We start from the raw sequence: 19,283 nt of genomic DNA, 5'->3' as shown, positions 1-19,283 counted from the left end.
GAGGGAGACTATTCCATAAATTCACAGTTTCTATGGTAAAGAAGGATTGTGCCCCTGGAGACTAAACCATTTTTTCTCCAGACGGAGGGAGTGTCCCCTTTTTTTATGGGTCATGTATATACTTCCATAAGTTGATCCTTATCCCCTGTAAAACATCTCTTCTCAAGACTAAAATTTTTTTATTATTTTAATCTCTCATCATAGCTAAGATGTTCCATGCCCCTTATTAGTTTAGTTGCGCGTCTCTGCACCCTTTCCAGCTCTATAATGTCCCTTTTATGAATCGGTGCCCCAAAACTGAACAGCATATTCCAGGTGAGGCTGTACCAATGCTTTATAAAGGGGTAGTATTATGTTCCTGTCCCGCAAGTCCATGCCTCTTTTGATACGTGACAATATCTACCAGCGACTCTCCCAGTTCAAGACATATGAATGCAGGTTTTTTGTATCCAGGTATATAACTTTACATCAGAGTAATAAACATTGACCACCACTCTCTAGATATGGTCCTTAAAGGGTTATTTTTCAAATCAACTGGCTCCAGAAAGTTTAACAGATTTGTAAATTACTTCTATTAAAACATCTTAATCCTACCAGTACTTATCAGCTGCTGAAGTTTAGTTATTCTTTTCTGTCTGACCACAGTGCTCTCTGGTGACACCTCTGTCTGTCTCAGGAACTGTCCAGAGCAGGAGAGGTTTGCTATGGGGAATTGCTGCTATTCTGGACAGTTCCTGAGACAGACAGAGGTGTCACCAGAGAGCACTGTTGTCAGACTGAAAAGAACAACTCAACTTCAGCAGCTGATAAGTACTGGTAGGATTAAGTTTTTCTTTATAGAAGTTATTTACAAATCTGTTTAACTTTCTGGAGCCAGTTGATATGAAATATTTTTTTTTCCATGGAATACCCCTTTAAGACAGTTTTCAGTTCAGCTTCAAACGAAACGTTTTGAACCTACAGTAAACAGTTACATGGTTGCAAGTGTGTGTTTACTAAACACACCCTTGATTGGCATTCTATGCCATCAGCATGGCGCTCCATGCAGAGCACCACTGATAAAGTGGGCAGCCTCTACATGCGTCTGAGGCCATGTTCACACCGCAGAATTTCCATGCTAGATATTTCCGGCACGGAAATGTTGTATATGTGTCCGCAGAAAGAATGAACATGTTCATTCTTTCTGCGGACTTCGCACGGAGTGCAATGCCATCTATTCCTGTGCGGCCCTAGTGCTGGCATGTTCTTGCTGGCGCCAGCAGTTTGCGGAATGTCCGCACAGAGATTCTCTGTGCAGACATTCCATAGTGTGAACATAGCCTAAGGCCTTATGCCTGTACCTGCAGGCTGCTCTGATTACATAACTCGCAGGGCTACTCCATTTGCGTAACTTCTTTTAAAGTCAATGGGAGTTAAGCAAAATACATAACTTCCCCACTTCGGCTGCTTCTGGCATTTCCGTCCACCTCCGGCTTCCGCAAGCCTCCAAGAGATGGTCGGAAAAAGCAAGATGATGAGCTGGGACAACCCCTTTAATGGGGTTATCTGAAGATCAGCACCCATCAATGTTCGGAAACCCTATAGAGAAGGAATTAAGTTGTGGCGGTGTATGTGCACTGCAGCTTTAGTCACTCCGGGGACAAATGACCTCTGCTCCTGTGATCGGTAAGAGTTCTGACTATCGGAATCACTCTGATCAGCTTCTATTCTGTGGATAGGGCAGTGTCTTCCAACCAGGGTGCCACCAGCTATTGCAACACTACAACTTTCAGCATGCCCGGACAGCCAAAAGCTGCCCAGGTGTGCTGGAAGTTGTAGTTTTGCAACAGCTGGAGGCACCCTGGTTGGGAAACACTGGGATAAGGGGTGACTTTTTAATCTTGGGATAACCCATTCAATGACTATTAGAGTAGATATTGATAGGTGAGGCATGCTCTGACTGTAAAAAGGGGGTGACAAGAAAGGATTGTGCCAAAAAGATCACAAACAATCCATTAAACATTTTCAGGTATTTTACATTTGGACGAATCATTATTGTGTAAATTGTGGTGGTTATAAACAATAAATCCATGTCGCACAAATGCTTCTGTAGGGATAAGCATATGGAAAATAATTTACATTGTGCCTGTACAGCCCTGGTCAGACGCCATCCTGTGGGGAATATTTTTGGATTGGGCTCAGATCGTTCCCAAAGGGAATAATTGTTGTTTATATCCCTATTGATGTTCTGCCAAATGTTATCAATGCATAGTGAGGTATAAGAAATTGATAGAGACAAAGGCTATTGTTGTGCGTGGCTGACAGCAGCAGAAAGGTTCTAGTCAGCAGAAAGGTTATGCAGTTGTTACACCTCTAGGTGGCAGCATTCTCTTCTCTCCTCTTCTATTATAAATCTCCCTTTAGCTGACAGTATGTTATTATATATTAAATTTAGACCTGTGTCCTGTAATTACTTCACAAATAGAAACTTATAATAATCTGTGGCTTCACTTGTATCGCAGCGTGCACGTCCACCGTGTTTTACGCTCTCACTTATTATTGTCTATTCTATTTGCTGCCTTTAACTTTGAATCCCTGTACAGAGAATGAAGAGCATTGTACACTTTACATCAGGCACAATCCCATAGGAGGCTTCACAATACATTACCTACTGCAGGCACACATGGATGTTACGGTTAGTTTCAGTAGTGGATAATTCATCTAATACGTTGTTTTACCTTGGGAAAAACGTGCAAACTCCATACTGACAGCGTAGAACAGTTATAATAATCTCTGCCATACGTTCAGTATGTTTGTATAATCCCCCTACTGATATCTCTTTAACTTCTTATTCTAAATAACATGGTAGAGGGGTTTTACAAAACTTTTCTTTTATTGATCGCCTATCAGGATGGGCATTCAATATCTGATCAATGGGGCTCTAACCTGATACCCAACCAATCAGTAGAAGTGAATGGGAGCTGCAGTAACCCATCATGGCCACTAAGCAGTGTATGGAGCCGTCTACTTCTGGCCCTGTTTTTAGTATAGGCTGGTGATGTGGCTCTGGCAGTCAGCTGGTTGGTGGAGGTATCAGACCCACAAATTAGATGTTTATTGCCTATCCTGAAAAAAAGGCCATTGATTGCCAAAAAGTACCTGTTATGTTTTGCGCTCTGGCCACACACGCTGGCCATGAGCGCATGGTCCCGTTACCTGCTGCTGCCAGCGGGGCTGGATGCATGCGAGCCCCAGTCTGTCACTCACCTGGTGCTTCTCCTGCCCCCCCCATCTGCCTCTCTGTTCCGGCGCGTGTGTCCCCGTCCCCTAGGGCATGCGCGCGCCAGAGCCTTAAGATTTAAAGGGCCAGTGCGCTCATTAGTGTAATTCACCTGTGGCTCATTGATAAATTCCTCTACCCTCCTCACTTCCCTGCTGGATCTTTGTTGCCTTGAGCCTGAGAGAAAGCATTCCTGCTATTGCCTTGCTGTGTATCTGATCCTTTTGCTCCGTGACCTGACCTTGCTCCTTGCCGCCTGCCTACTGACAATTTGCAATGTTCCTGACTACGCTACTGTGCCGCCTGCCCTGACCTTCTGCTATCCTGACTACGAGCTGTCTTATCCCTCCTGTGCCTCACATCTCCTCAGCCGCCTGTGTGGTAGAGCCGTGCCAGGGGTAGCAACCTGGGTGCCGGTGGTCTCTAGCACAGAGTGAGTGCTGCAGACAACACTTGTGAGTGTCAATTGGTTGACCTGGCAGCCAGGGGCCTTCTGAATGTTGTTTAACTGTAATATACAGTGATCACATTGTAAAGCACTCGGGGGGGGGGGACAAAAATATGGGGACGATTTATCAAAACCTGTGCAGAAGTAAAGAAAAGTTGCTGAGTTGCCCATAGCAACCAATCAGATCACTTCTTTCATTTTTAAAAAGGCCTCTGAAAATGAAAGAAGTGATCTGATTGGTTTCTATGGGCAACTCAGCGACTTTTCCTTTAGACAGATTTTGATAAATCTCACCCCATATATATTTAGATTATAACATAATAGTTCCAGTTTCTAATATATATATATATTTTAACAAAAACTATTTAAGTTGGGTATAGCTGTAATTGTATTCAATTAGGCTGCATTCTCACCACATTTGTGGCTATACAGTAGGCCTGTGATGTACCCCATTGATTTCAATGAGATGACCGTAGTCACCTATAGACTCCTGTCAGCTAATTTCCCCAACCTATCCAGCTTTTCAACTGAAATGAAAAGCCCAGCAGACCGCGGTTTTAAGTCTGGTTCAAAACGCGGATACGGTGGGTCTATTACGGACTCCGGTCATGTCATTGAAATGAATGTGGTGCGGCAGGGATACAGCTGGAAACCATTATGCACCAAACATGGTGTGAACATGAGGTTTTTGAGAACAGCTGGAGGCACACTATGGGTGTGGTCAACAGCTGTTCTGCAGTGTAAAATACGTTGCGGATGCGTTAGGCGCGACCCTAAGCTTAAACCTCAGTTTAACCGCATAGAAACCGTATAAAAATTTAACAGTTGTCCAGGAATAGAAAAACAGTGCTATTTTCTTCCTAAAACAGCGCCACCCCGGTTCACAGGCTGTGTGTGTTATTGCAGCTCACTTCCATTGAAGCAATTGGAGACAAGTTGTAATACCACACACAACCCCAGGACAGAGGCGGCACTGATTTTGGAGGAAATTTAGTTCTGGTTTTCTATTTCTGGATAACCCCTTTAACACCCCACATCCCCCAACCAACTCTGCCGATGGAAAAAAACAAATAATAATTATCGCAGTCGTTAAGGGGTTAACAACTGGATGACTAAAGAACTACTAATAATATCTTCTTTATTCTACTAATCTATTGCATATTTTCCCGGGAAGCAGATTTTTATTTTAGCCCTCGCTCGGCCCACAATATGGCGGCGTCTGCCGTGTGTGTAGGCGACGGGTGCAATTTGAAAATTAAACAAATGTTCTAAAGGGTAAAAGCAGATCCAGCTGTTGTGGATTCATTTCTGCTTTCTGTCACATTAGCATGCTGTAACATTTTCCAGTACAGTAAAGATGGATTTGGGTCCCAGGCTGTAATGTATCTCTTTGTGGTTACTCACACATTACAGCTAGAGATTGGCATCACATGGAAAGTGTGGCGTGATGAGCAGAACCGTACCATCTCCAAACTAGCAGATGTGTCCCGGGCCCGCCATAAAGCGGTGGCCCCGCCATAATCCTCTATTGTAAGTGCTGCAAGGAAATGAGTGAAAATAAGGAGAAAAAAAACCCTCTTTCCCTCATTAGTTTGTTTTGCAGCGTTGCCATGGTGATGTAGATTTCCCATGCTTTCCGGCCTCTGGGGACTATAGCCCGGTGACCAGCAACCACACAGATCCCGGCTCTGGAGGGTGCATCTGCATGGACGGAAGTCTTATTTCACGCTGGAAAATGAGGGAATGCAGTGGAAATTGCATGCAGACATGGGAGACAGGAAAAGTACGCAATTTTTTTTTATTTTTATTTTTTTGTCTCACGGATCCAAATTCTGCATCATGCCTTTTTTATATTTACCGTATATCTATTTTTTTTCATTTTTTCCAAAAATATGCAGATGTAGTAGTAAATATTTATTCAAGTCGTAGTGTTTTGTTGACTGCAAAGAGGAATTTTATAATTAAAAGAAAATGTTATAGGAGAGGGGAAAAAAATTAAAATCTAGTAAGCTCCTTAAAGGGGTTATCCAGGAAAAAACTTTTTTTTTTATATATCAACTGGCTCCAGAAAGTTAAACAAATTTGTAAATTACTTCTATTAAAAAATCTTAATCCTTTCAGTACTTATGAGCTTCTGAAGTTTAGGTTGTTCTTTTCTGTCTAAGTGCTCTCTGATGACACGTGTCTCTGGAACCGCCCAGTTTAGAAGAGGTTTGCTATGGGGATTTGTTTATAAACTGGGCGGTTCCCAAGACTCTTGTCATCAGAGAGCACAGAAAAGAACAACCTTAACTTCAGAAGCTCATAAGTACTGAAAGGATTAAGATTTTTTTAATAGAAGTAATTTACAAATCTGTTTAACTTTCTGGAGCCAGTTGATATGTAAAAAAAAAGTTTTTCCCTGGATAACCCCTTTAAGGCAGTGTTTCCCAACCAGCCAACGGCTGTCCTGGCATGCTGGGAGTTGTAGTTTTGCAACAGCTGGAGGCACCCTGGTTGGGAGATCGTGCCTAAGACCGTGTTCACACAACAGAATTATCAAGCAGAATCTGGCATAAAGATTCTGCGACACCTTGCACACAGGGGGGAGGGGACATCTGCCGCAGAAATCTGATCCTGGTGCCGCTAGGAAATGCATTGCCGTCTATGGAGGTGGCATATTTCTGAGCAGTCCTAGGGCCAGCGTCCATTGTTAGCGAAATATCCATTGGACAATGTCCATAGTCTGCAAAAATTCCACTGTGTGAACATTAGTGGTGTGAATCGCCAATAATTTGGCGATTCGATTCGAATCGCGATACCAGGGTGGTGATTCGATATATCGCAATATATCGCGATACTGTCATGTTGGCGATATATCACGATATATCGCGATATTCCCAATTAAAAGCTTGGGAAAACTTATTCTAGCTGAGAAAGACCGCGAGAGTTGTCCTGTGAGTGCGTACGTTCTCCTTCCTGTCTGTAGTCTCGCGGTAGCAGCCTGCGAGTGGGACAGAGCTGATAACAGGTACACTGCCAACTAGTGGTCAGGAGTTTAAGTGTTATAAAAAAAAAAAGACAGACAAATAGGACTGTGACTCAGTGAGTGAAATACAGTAAATGTTAATTATAATAATTTATAAAAAAAATCGATTCTCAGAATTTTAAAATCGATTCAGTATCGCGGAACAAAAAATGGCGATAATCGCGCGAATCGATTTTTTTCTTACATCCCTAGTGAACATGGCCTTAGGGTTTTTATTTTTCTGTGATGTAGTTAGTGAAGGACACACACAAGCCTAATGTAAATCCCACAGACCACTGAGAATAGAAAATAAGCGAAAAATGGGGCTAAAACTTAATATTTATTCATCCAATTAAAAGCCACCAAATAGGAAAAAATTTGATCACCCAAAAGTGTGTAAGAGACAAAAATATACTTGACCTTAGTAGACTAGGTCGCGAAAATTCCCTTAATGACCCATTATTCATGTACTTAAAAAATATACACTACAAATAGATCAGCAATAGATGTATATCATGGTAGACAAAGCATTATAAATATTATATCATCTGCACGCGTTCCCAACGCATTTCTGTCAGCATGCTATATAGTACGCATGGGGATGTCCTCAGGGGAATCTTGTGCTCAGAAACAATAGCTCAAAGATTATTTTTATATACAAGAAGAACGGAGTGCATCAGCAGTCCGGAGGTGGGCGTATTGTTAGCTCAATATAACCATATTGGTTTCTGGCTGGACAGGGGCTAATGTTGATGTAAAGTACTAAAGCAAAACTAGATGTTAACATTGCAGTAACTACCGTATTTACATGCCACACAGGTTGTGTTCTGACCAGACTTAAGCAAAAAGAATTAATTAAAATATGGTGGCGATGCTCCTAATAGTATATCAGTAGGTACTTCATTGCAGTAGCATTGTCTTCAATATGATGTTTAGATATTAACCCCTTCAATCATGGTCCCATGTGCAGAAGCTGATAATTGCGCATTCAGGATGGGACAATATAAAGGGGGTCCCTGGATAATGTAGGCTACCCTAGACAGAATGTGGGGCATGCTGGAGACAAAGAATATTAATAATACTAGTAGATCCAATCAGCCAGGTGAGTGATGGAGAGGGTGACCAATGGAATCCTATTTAAGAGGGTCTAGTCTATTCCCTAAAAAAAAAAAAAAAATATATATATATATATACATACACAAATTTCGGGCCCTAGGCCTAAGCGGCATTGATGGATTTATTATTCGGTATGGCTGGCTTTGTAACAGGGGCCCTTAACGTTGAAGAATGGCTGACTGAAGCCAAGGAAATATTCCCTGAAAAAAAGCCATACCGGCACCCTCCCTGAAAGCTAACCCATTGTAACAAGCAATTCGCATTATAATTTTGGGAGGTCCAATGTTTTGACAACTACATAAAAAATAAAATAATACCTAGAGGACTTAGAGTCCCAGTCCTACCTGCACATAGACTCACCGGGGGTCCTAAAAAAGTGGGAGGAAGCTGCTACTACTTGCTCCCTGAGTTTTCAGAATATCCACTTAGAAGAGAAAAACAACATAGTAATTGCTGAGAAGAAACTTGGGGAGCAAAAAGAAGTGGTATTAAAATTTTAAGGGAATCCAGAGTTTAATGCTAAAAAGAGATCCAACTAAAGAACACTATAGATAGATAGATTCCAGTTTTATCTGAAATACCATTCACACTCACATTTCGTGAGAGACTTACGGGAAAACCGGGCCTACTCTGTCCTCATTAAACCACAAAGTCAGAGGGAATCAGAAACTGATATCACTACATCAGACACTGACCACTCAGACACAGACCGCTAAATTGGATGATCAGAGAGGGGACGTGGTACCAATAAGGGACAGGCTGGGGATCTAGAAACTCGAGAGGCAGAGGATGTAGAGCACTCAAAAACATGAACAACTTTGTACAATGTGGACCATCCTCCTCAGCCTCATCAGGTGCTGCCTCTTTTTTAGGGACCGAGCCGAAGGACCAGTATCAGCTACGCATTCGACAGGACCAGCCCCGATACCGCTAAAAGAGGGCGGTTCCCAACAGGTACTTAACTTGTCCCGTTTCCCCCTGACGGTGGACCAGGGACTATTCTTTGTGCCTACTACTCAAAGATAGGAGGGAGGCTCTTAACTTGGGTATTCTGCCAGAAGATTTACACCCCACTAGGGAGTTATCCTCCCTCTTGGAGATAAATGAAAGACCAAGGGAAGAGGGACCCTTTACAGACTGTAGGCCCAAAAATAAATCATTTTCTCCTATGAATGATGTATCTTGTAATGAAGTGTTTGCCGATTTGGTTAGTAGGGATTTGGGGTCCATTGTAAAATCCCATGATTCCCTACCTTCCAACTTTACTAGACGGGAGAAGGAAGCGCTGAAGTATCTTGCTCAGAACCTTGTAATTAATGACTCTGACAAAGGGGGCAATGTGGTATTGATGGACCGTGAGGCTAACATTACAATGTGTTATAGATTACTTAATACGAGATTCTGAGCTGTGATCCTACACAGGACTATACAAAAGGTACTGTTGCAAATATTGGACCGCGCCAAACTGGATTTTATTATTGATGAACGGGAATATGCCTTCCTAGCTCCCAATGCCCCCACCTTTTACGCAAAAATACATAAGGGGCTTTCACCCCTTAAGGTGAGACCTATTGTGGCGGGCAATGTGAGCATAGGCAAGAATATATGCAAAAGATCTTGCGTGATTTTGTCTTTGCGCTCCCGTCTTATACTCGCGATACGATGGACCTAATGACCAAACTGGAGGGTGTCATCGTGGAACCTGAGACCATACTCGCGAGTACAGACGTGGAAGCCTTGTACTCCTCCATACCTTATGATGTCGGCTTGAGGGCTGTTGCATATTTTCTCTATACCAGGGGCTCCTACATGCAGACACATGACCTACTCCATTTCACATTGACTCATAATTTCTTTCTATTTAAAAGAAGGTATTATCACCAACTCAGGGGCACAGCAATGGGGAGCCCTTGTGCTCCCACATATGCTAATTTGCTCCTGGGTTGGTGGGAGGCCATCATCACCTTCCAGGATGACAGGGAATATTTGTCAGAATTTGCCATCTCCTGGTCCAGATTTATAGATGACATCTTCATCCTGTGGACCAGAACAAAGGCTCAATTTCATGCTCTGCTAACATCCCTCAATTCCAATAACATCGGGTTGTATTTTACTTGTGAAACATCATTGGAAGGTCTGGCGTTCTTGGATGTTTAAAGCCACTTCCACGAACAGGCTCCTAAGGTGGGAGAGCTGCCACCTGGGTCCCCTCAAGCGGGGGGTACCAAGGGGTCAGCATCTCCGCCTTAAGAGAAATAGTTCAGACATTCAGAACTTTAGGGAGAAGGCGTCTGACTTGAGACGCAGATTCTGGGAACGAGGATATCCGGATGGAATCCTCAAACCAGCTTATCAGAAGGCATTAGAGACCCCGAGAGAAAGACTACTGTTACCCAAGCCTAGAGAGAACGAGGGACAACCCATTCGGATCAATGGGATGCTCGACAGCGAGGCTCCTCAGGTACGCAATGTCATTGGGCAGCATTGGAACATTCTAAAACTTGATCCAGATTTTGATGACGTATTGACAGCCACACCCTGGATAACTTATAACAGGGGGCGGAATCTAGCAGATACATTGACCCACAGTTACCTTACACCTAGAACAACAAGCAGAGAAACCTAGCTAAACCGGACCCCTATAATAGCGTTTTCCATGTGGTCATTCCAGGGCATGTGGCAATGTGGAGAAAACTAAGGGTCTAGTGGACTTTAGAACTAATGAGGTACATCATATTAAAAGCTTTATTAATTGTACTACTAGGTCCGTTATCTAAGGTGCCACATGCCCATGCAAAAAACGTTATGTGGAAAAAACGTTTAGAGAGCTGCGGAAAAGAATTTTGGAGCACCTTGGCGATATAAGGAACAATAGAAACACGCCAGTAGCCATTCACATAAGAGAGTACCATAGAGGGGACAGGAGGGGGCTTAAGTTCGTGGGGATTCAAAAAGTGAGTCCATCTCCACAAGGGGGGGGGGGGGGGGAGATCATAACAAGCTCCTCCTGCAGCATGAATGCAGGTAGATCTTTAACCTGCATACGACGGCACCCCATGGACTAATGGAGCAGTTGAACTTCTCACCCTTTATTTAATTACTGGAAGGGGCACCCCATAGTGTGGAAGAGGCTGTATATGCAACTTTCCCCTCCAAGTCCTACATTTTTATTTTCACAGCCGGGTTTAGGGTGACCAAGAGGTGGAGCTAGGTAGTTAGGGAGGATCCTAGTGGGCTTTTTTCTCTAGTACCACTTCTGTAGTGTTAGGGCTACTAGGGGCATATAGGAGGTATCCTGTTCACAGTACTGCCCTTTTTAGGGCATCAGTGCCGCTTAGGCCTAGGGCCCTAAATGTAGTTTTTTTCTAGGGAATAGGCTAGACCTCAAGGCCCCCGACTTTCTGCTCCCATCCCTCTTAAATAGGATTCCATTTGTCACCCTCTCCATCACTCACCTGGCTGGTTGGATCTTCTAGTATTATTAATATTCACCTTTTAATATAGTCTTTACCGACAGGCTACCACTTGGTACATAATTAATTCTTGATACCCCATTATTCTTTGTCCTCAGCATGCCCCACATTCTGTCTAGGGTAGCCTACATTATCTAGGGACCCCCTTTATATTGTCCCATCCTGAATGCGCAATTATCAGCTTCTGCACATGGGACCATGATTGAAGGGGTTAATACGGAAGTGAGGCTGTGGGCACTATGCGTCGGCTTCACCAGGAGCCAGACCTGAGCTGTAAGTATGGACCGGAGCAGTTTTGTTAGTTATAATTTTAGAGACAGTGTATAGTTAAATGACCGTGGCCCTCTCTCATAAGGACTTTCCATGCAACTTATGTGAGTATGCTATCCATAATTCACAATACTGAGAGAAGCCACTGCTAGACGGGGTAAGGGTATTTATTGTTGTCTATTATCTTGTCTTCCTTGCAGGGGCTCTATATCTTGATAATTGGATGTGCCTGCGTGGACGACCTGACAGCTACACAGGGTCACAGGGCCTGTATGTATCTAGGAATGCATATATAATTAATCCAGATGCTCTCAGTTCTTCTTGTATATAAAAATAATCTTTGAGCTATTGTTTCTGAGTACAAGGTTCCCCTGAGGACGCCCCCATGCGTACTATATAGCATGTGGACAGAAACCTGTTGGGAACACGTGCAGATGATAATATCATTTATAAGGCTTTGTCTACCATAGAATACATCTACCGCTCATCTATTTGTAGTGTATATTTTTTTAGCACATGAATAATGGCTCATTAAGTGAATTTTCGCGACCTAGTCTACTAAGGTCAAGTATATTTTTGTCTCTTACACACCTTTTGGATTATCAAATTATTTCCTATCTGGTGGCTTTTAATTGGGTGAATAAATATTACGTTTTAGCGACACCCCATTTTTCGTAAATGTGATGTGACCAAATATAAACAATTTTACATTTACGCTGTTCACCATTCGGGATCATTCACATTATATTTTACTAGTTTGGACAATACCAAATATGTTTGTGCTTTTTACATTAATTTATTTTTTGTAAAATGGGGATAAAAGGGGATGATTTAAAATTTTATTAGGGAAGATGCCTATTTATATTTTTTTTTAAATCGCTTTTTATTTTTTACTATTTTTATTTTCTATTTTCCAAGTTTTCACAGGGGACTTATTATAGCAATCTTTTGATTGCTATTACTGTTCATTGCTATGCATTAACAATACACTGCCTGCCAGGCTGCAGACTGCCGAGTCCCGTTGAATTTAACAGGATTCTGCTGCTCTGTGCACATGGTGGAATTCTTTGTACGGGGACTGCATGGAATGCATAGCCATCTATGATACTGCGCATTTCTGTGCAGTCCTAGCCCTGGCAGATTATGCCAGCGCCCCGCAGTGTCCAGAATCTCCGTGTGGACATTCCAGTGTGTGAACATAGCCTAAAGAGGTTCCCTTAAAGGGGTATTCCAGGCAAAACCTTTTTTGATATATATCAACTGGCTCCGGAAAGTTAAACAGGTTTGTAAATTACTTCTATTAAAAAATCTTAATCCTTCCAATAGTTATTAGCTTCTGAAGTTTTCTGTCTAACTGCTCAATGATGATGTCACGTCCCGGGAGCTGTGCGTGATGGGAGAATATCCCCATAGGAACTGCACAGCTCCCGGGACGTGAGTCATCAGAAAGCAGTTAGACAGAAAACAACAACTCAACTTCAGAAGCTAATAACTATTGGAAGGATTAAGATTTTTTAATAGAAGTAATTTACGGAGCCAGTTGATATATAAAAAAAAAGTTTTGGCCTGGAATACCCCTTTAAGAGCAGCACAGAGGAGTGTACAAGACATCCGTCCACTATTGTCACTCATCTGACCCCCGCGACTGCAGTGAGGGTAGTCAGATAAATGTGAACAAAGCCCCGCAACAGCTTAAAGGAGTACTCCAGCAAAAATGTTCTTATCCCCTATCCACAAGATGAGGATAAGTAGCTGATTGCGGGGGGTGGGACAGCTGGGGCCCCCTGTGATCTCCAGGACAGGACCCCGGCGCTCTCGGGGAGGAGCGCGTGTCATCTACCGATATGGCACGCACTCTATTCATTTCTATGGGAGTGCTGATGATGCCAGAGAAATTAATGGAGTGTGTACCGGCTGCAGCATGCGCTTCTCACTGAGCGCTGGGTCCTGTCCCGGTGATTCCGGGTGGGGGGGGGGGACTACTGATTTAAGCAAGTCCTTACACATAAAAGATCTGCTGGGAGCTGTAAATCACTGTCTATGTCAGTGTTTCCCAACCATGGTGCCTCCTGGTGTTGCAAAACTACAACTCCCAGCATGCCCGGACAGCCTTCGGCTGTCCGGGCATGCTGGGAGTTGTTGTTTTGCAACTTCTTGAGACACCCCTGGTTGGGAAACACTGACCTATACTATATACTACTACATAGTCCAACATGCTGGGAGTTGTAGTTTAGTTTACATTTGGGGCAGCTGCTGAACCACAGGCTGTATCAGAGCATGCTGGGAGTTGTAGTTAGTAACTAACGGCAACTCCCGAATTTAATTAAAAAAAAGTGATCAAAAAGTCCCATCAAAACAAAAATGGTATTGGTATTGAGCCCTCATACAGGCCCGTATAAGGAGAAATAAAAAAGTAATAGGGGTCAGAATAGGACAAAATTTCCCCAGCATGTGTGTATTTTGTGATGTCACGCATATACAATTAATTATGCAAATTAGCATGGCCGGTATTTTTTGGCAAGGAAGATGGCAACCCGTCCACCTAACCGTACATTGTCGTAAGCAGACGCTATGTAATTCAGTCATTTTTTTATCTTTTTCTCTTTGCATGTTCTCTACTGTGCGTATTTGTTGGGACCGGATGCTACATGGTATGAGATGGTTTACTATGCTTTCACTATAGCTATAAAACATGATAAAGCGTCTGCAGCACGTGTATATGCATGGCCGAGCTGCAGGAAAACAGTTTTCGGGGCGTGCGCCCTTGGCTGATCATTGCCAGACGGCCTCCGCTCTAGCCTCCTTGTAGACTATGATCACGTTAGTGGAAACACTGACGACCTGAACAATACTGGTGTCTAATTATCATACATTCTTCTTAGACTTCATTCCTCAGCTTCCAAGTAATGTGCTGGAAGATGTAAACTGAACGTCTGGCATGCTATGGTAATGCTATGGCTTGGCAGGGGATCAACGTAACGCGCAGCGCCTCTTCTACGCACATTTTACAGCCTCACGATGAGAGGGAACTGGACAAGAATTAATATCAAGCTCCTCATGTATGTTTCAGTGCTTCATGTATTGGCTCGGTTTCAGTTAAAGGCGTTATCCAGGAAAAAACTGGCTCCAGAAAGTTAAAAAGATTTATAAATTACTTCTATTAAAAAATCTTAATCCTTTCAAGACTTATGAGCTGCTGAAGTTGAGTTGTTCTTTTCTGTTTAAAGGGGTACTCTGGTGAAAACCTTTTTTCTTTTAAATCAACTGGTGGCAGAAAGTTAAACATATTTGTAAATTACTTCTATTAAAAAATCTTAATCCTTCCAGTACTTATTAGCTGCTGAATGCTACAGAGGAAATTCCTTTCTTTTTGGAACACAGAGCTTTGTGCTGACATCTCTGTCCATTTTAGGAACTGTCGAGAGCAGCATATGTTTGCTATGGGGATTTTCTCCTACTCTGGACAGTTCTTAAAATGGACAGAGATGTCAGCAGAGAGCACTGTGCTCGTGATGTCAGCAGAGAGCTCTGTGTTCCAAAAAGAAAGGAATTTTCTCTGTAGTATTCAGCAGCTAATAAGTACTGGAAGGATTGAGATTTTTTAATAGAAGTAATTTACAAATCTATACCAGTAACAGAGAAAAGGGGTCCGGCAACTCACAGTAAGATGCTAGCTGCTAGTCGACGAGAGGTCCGTCCATGGGGCAGGAGAGAGTGAGGGAAGCTCAGGAGGCGATTAACCGGTTGATTTTGTGCACATGCACTTCATCCGGCCTCTCTGATGAAGTGCACTAATTCTGTCCAGGCACCACTGTTATGCAGGACATTCTTTATGTATATGGACTACCACTATTTTCTTGGATATTTGTGGGACCTCTAGTATTTGAATTTATTGCATGTTTTACAGACCGTTAGGTGCCATTGCCACTATCTTTTTCTACTTTATATTAATTTACAAATCTGTTTAACTCTCTGGCACCAGTTGATTTAAAAATTAAAATAAAAAGAAAATATTTTTTTTCCCCCACCAGAGTACCCCTTTAAAGTAATGATCAGTGGGGGTTTGACCTTTTGGAGTAAAGTGGACACAGTGCTGGTATAGTTGTTTTTTTTTTTTTTAACAAGTGAGGCCACACTGAGGTTCCCTGGGTACAGGTAAGAACTTGGAAGTGGATGCAGCCTCTTTATTCTCCCAACCAGTAGGGGGTGCCCCAGATGTTGTACCCGACCAATCATGAAGTGATGGTGTATCCTAGCGATACACCATGACTTTCTGAGATGGAAATACTCCTTCAATGCCAATGCACACTGCATTTATCCAGTTGGGTGCACTTTATGTTATTAGCAATGTTATTTGCAACACTGGCGTCCTCGGTTCAAATCCCACCAAGGACAGCACCTGCATTGTGTTATGTTCTCCCTGGGTTTGCGTGGGTTTTCTCCGGGTACTCTGGTTTCCTCCCCCACTCCAAAAACATACTGATAGATTTAGATTGTAAGCCCCAATGGGAATAATGACCAATTCGATTCGTCACGAACTTCTCGGCTCGGCAGTTGATGACTCTTCCTGCATAAATTAGTTCAGCTTTCAGGTGCTCCCGTGGGCTGGAAAAGGTGGATACAGTCCTAGGGGACTCTTTCCTAGGACTGCATCCATCTTTTCCAGCCCACCGGAGCACCGGAAAGCTGAACTAATTAATGCAGGAAAAAACATCAACTGCCGAGCCGAGAAGTTTGTGACGAATCGAATTTACTGTAAGTTCGCTCATCTCTAGTAGTAATAATAATAATTAATAATAATTAGAGATGAGCGAACTTACAATAAATTCGATTCGTCACAAACTTCTCGGCTCGGCAGTTGATGACATTTCCTGCATAAATTAGTTCAGCCTTCAGGTGTTCCGGTGGGCTGGAAAAGATGGATACATTCCTAGGAAAGAGTCTCCTATGACTGTATCCACCTTTTCCAGCCCACCAGAGCACCGGAAAGCTGAACTAATTTATGCAGGAAAAGTCATCAACTGCCGAGCCGAGAAGTTCGTGACGAATCGAATTTACTGTAAGTTCGCTCATCTCTAATAATAATAATAATTATAATTATTATTTACTGCTGTCATAAAGGGCTTTATGTTTTCATTTAGAATTTTTATTTTATTTTATATAGAATAAAAGACTTTCACAAAGGATTGCGAGCCTAAAGGTAAAAGGAGGTATGTTATAAGGCAGTGTTTCCCAAGCAGTGTGCCTCCAGCTGTTGCAAGACTACAACTCCCAGCATGCTGGGAGTTGTAGTTTTGCAACAGCTGGAGGCACCCAGATTGCAAAACTTTTCTATAGGAAATAAAGCAGTGACCTTCCACCAATGTTTGTGATGAAACAAACCCCTTTATGGACCCGTAAGTACACTGCACTATACGACATAGTCCAGAAAGTATATGCATGGTTGTTCTTGTGCTTTTTTTTTTTTTTTTTTAGATATTTCTGGAAATAACCGGAACCAAATCATTTACCAGAACTGGGATAGGAATCTTTCCTTATTTTGTTACACGACCGCGTGTTTATCAGTTCTACCCAGAGGTCTCCTATCCCATACGACACGCAAATATTTACAGCTTCTAAGGATTTGTTAATATGGAACGTTAGCCGAAAACATGTTGCTAAGGAATAAATGGAATAATAATGCCACATAGGAAACAAAAAGATCATTGCAGTTCCTTCCTTCTTGCGTCACTCTGTCTGATCTTCTCTCTCCGAAGGGGAATGAGTAAAATGAATGAAATGGCTTGTGAGCGGCCCAGTGTTCTTGTCATATGATCGTGTGTTCATTTACAGATTTTATGGCCCCCGGATAATGTGGCCTATAAAAGTTTGACAATGATAGGCACCTGCCAGTGTATAGATCAGTGTTCACAAACCAGGGTGCCTCCAGCTGTTGCAAAACTACAATTCTCAGCATGCCCGGACAGCCTTCGGCTGTCCGGGCATGCTGAGAATTGTCGTTTTAAAACAGTTGGAGGCACCCCGGTTGGAAAACACTAGTATAGAGACTGCTATTGGCTAATATTTACAATATATATTCTTGAGTTGTTTGGTAAAAATGCATAAAAATATATTGCCTCATACTATACCATTCAATGTCACATAATTTCTTACTGCAGGAAATAAGCCGCTGCCAGAGATATTTGACGCTCTCTTTTTCATTGACATGAACTTGCTCTCTTAAAGGGTACCTCTCATCAAAAAAACTTTTGATATATTATAGATTAATGTATGCAGAATAACTTTACAATTGCATGTTATTAAAAAATATGCTTCTTTCTATTTAATTTTCCGCTTTGAAGAAATGACCACTAGGGGTCTCCCTACCAGTCCTGGCAGCAAGCATTTCAGACTCATGCTGGAGTCCTAAACACTACGATCTGCCAGTCTGCTTTGTTCACAAAGGAGAACGCTCAGAGCTGCCAGCCTGCTTTGTTCACAGCCTGTTTGGCTGTGAACAAAGCAGGCTGGCAGCTCTGAGTGTTTAGGACTCCAGCATGAGTCAGGAATGCTTGCTGACAGGACTGATCGGGAAAAATACAATAGAAAGAAGCATATTTTTAATTAACATGCTATTGGAAAGTTATTCAACATTCATTAATCTAAAATATATCAAAAGTTTATTTGATGAGAGGTACCCTTTAAAGAGTACCTGTCACCAAATAAAACTTTTAATATAGTGTTCTATGTGTAATTAGCAGACACTTTCCCATTCATTTGCTTTTAAAATTATCAACACAAATATGTTTAAAATGTAGTATAAAAAACATACACTAGGTGGCTCTGTTCTGTTCCCTGCCACAATTAATACAGTGAGTTTGGTCGGTCTCCTCCCTGCCTGGCAGGAGTCCAAACTCAGGAAGTGCTTCTGGCTGCACTGAGCTTGATTGACAGCTGCACAGAAAGTGAAAGCTCCAGAGATTCTCACTGAAAGCTGCAGGAGAGCCTCCCTGATGGCAACACAGACTGAAACATGCACAGAGCCTGAGGACTTCTATTCAGCACAGCTCTGCAACCATGTGAGGGTGGAAGCGGTCCCCCAGCAGGCTTCAGTGATGTCACGCTTGCTGGGAAACACCCACTTTCTCTTGCTGGGAGATTGCATTATGCGAGCAAGAATAAAGGAAAGATACACAGCTTTTTAAAGCTCAGAATTATTTTTTTTTAAGGGCTGGAGGGGTGTTAGGAGTAGTTAGGGAGCATAGCCTGAGTTAGTTTAGAACAGTTTATTTGGTGACAGGTACTTTTTAAGACTCCCATACACATTAGTAAAAGGGAGACAAACCTGTCATTTTTGACTGACTAATATGTATGGAGGCCTCCTAACTCTCCCCAGACAGATGAGGTCGGTGGGAGAGAAGGGTCTGCCATGTTGCACTTTTAGCCACTTGACATTTTTGTATTTGGGGAGGTAAGCTGCTGCCAGAGATGTCTGACAGTGGATTATTTCTCCTCTATCCATTCAGAACACACGAAAGTTCGGCCGAGCTGAGTGTTCACATGTAAGGAGGGATAAGGAGAGATAGTTGTCTGCTGAATGGATCTCTGTAGACATCTATTGACTGTATTGGCACCTTCAGCCTGGCATGTTTATGGTAGAGTTGGCAAACTAAAGCTGTAAGCCAACAGCTCTCTTGTGTAACTCCATAGTACAGAATCATAAAGTGTGCC

General features: G+C 42.6%; 2 protein-coding genes across 7 annotated transcripts in view; one reads left to right on the top strand and one right to left on the bottom strand.

Moving 5' to 3' along the window:
• Window positions 1-19,283, top strand: part of CMSS1 (cms1 ribosomal small subunit homolog) — a 359,690-nt gene that overhangs the window by 10,453 nt on the left and 329,954 nt on the right. The gene's annotated exons all lie outside the window — the stretch shown is intronic.
• The window catches only part of FILIP1L (filamin A interacting protein 1 like), a 313,162-nt gene that overhangs the window by 1,015 nt on the left and 292,864 nt on the right, over window positions 1-19,283 (bottom strand). The gene's annotated exons all lie outside the window — the stretch shown is intronic.

This window comes from Hyla sarda, chromosome 2 (genome assembly GCF_029499605.1).
Source record: "Hyla sarda isolate aHylSar1 chromosome 2, aHylSar1.hap1, whole genome shotgun sequence".
In the NCBI taxonomy this organism is placed as follows: Eukaryota; Metazoa; Chordata; class Amphibia; order Anura; family Hylidae; genus Hyla; species Hyla sarda.
This window is presented reverse-complemented; position numbering and strand designations above follow the sequence as displayed.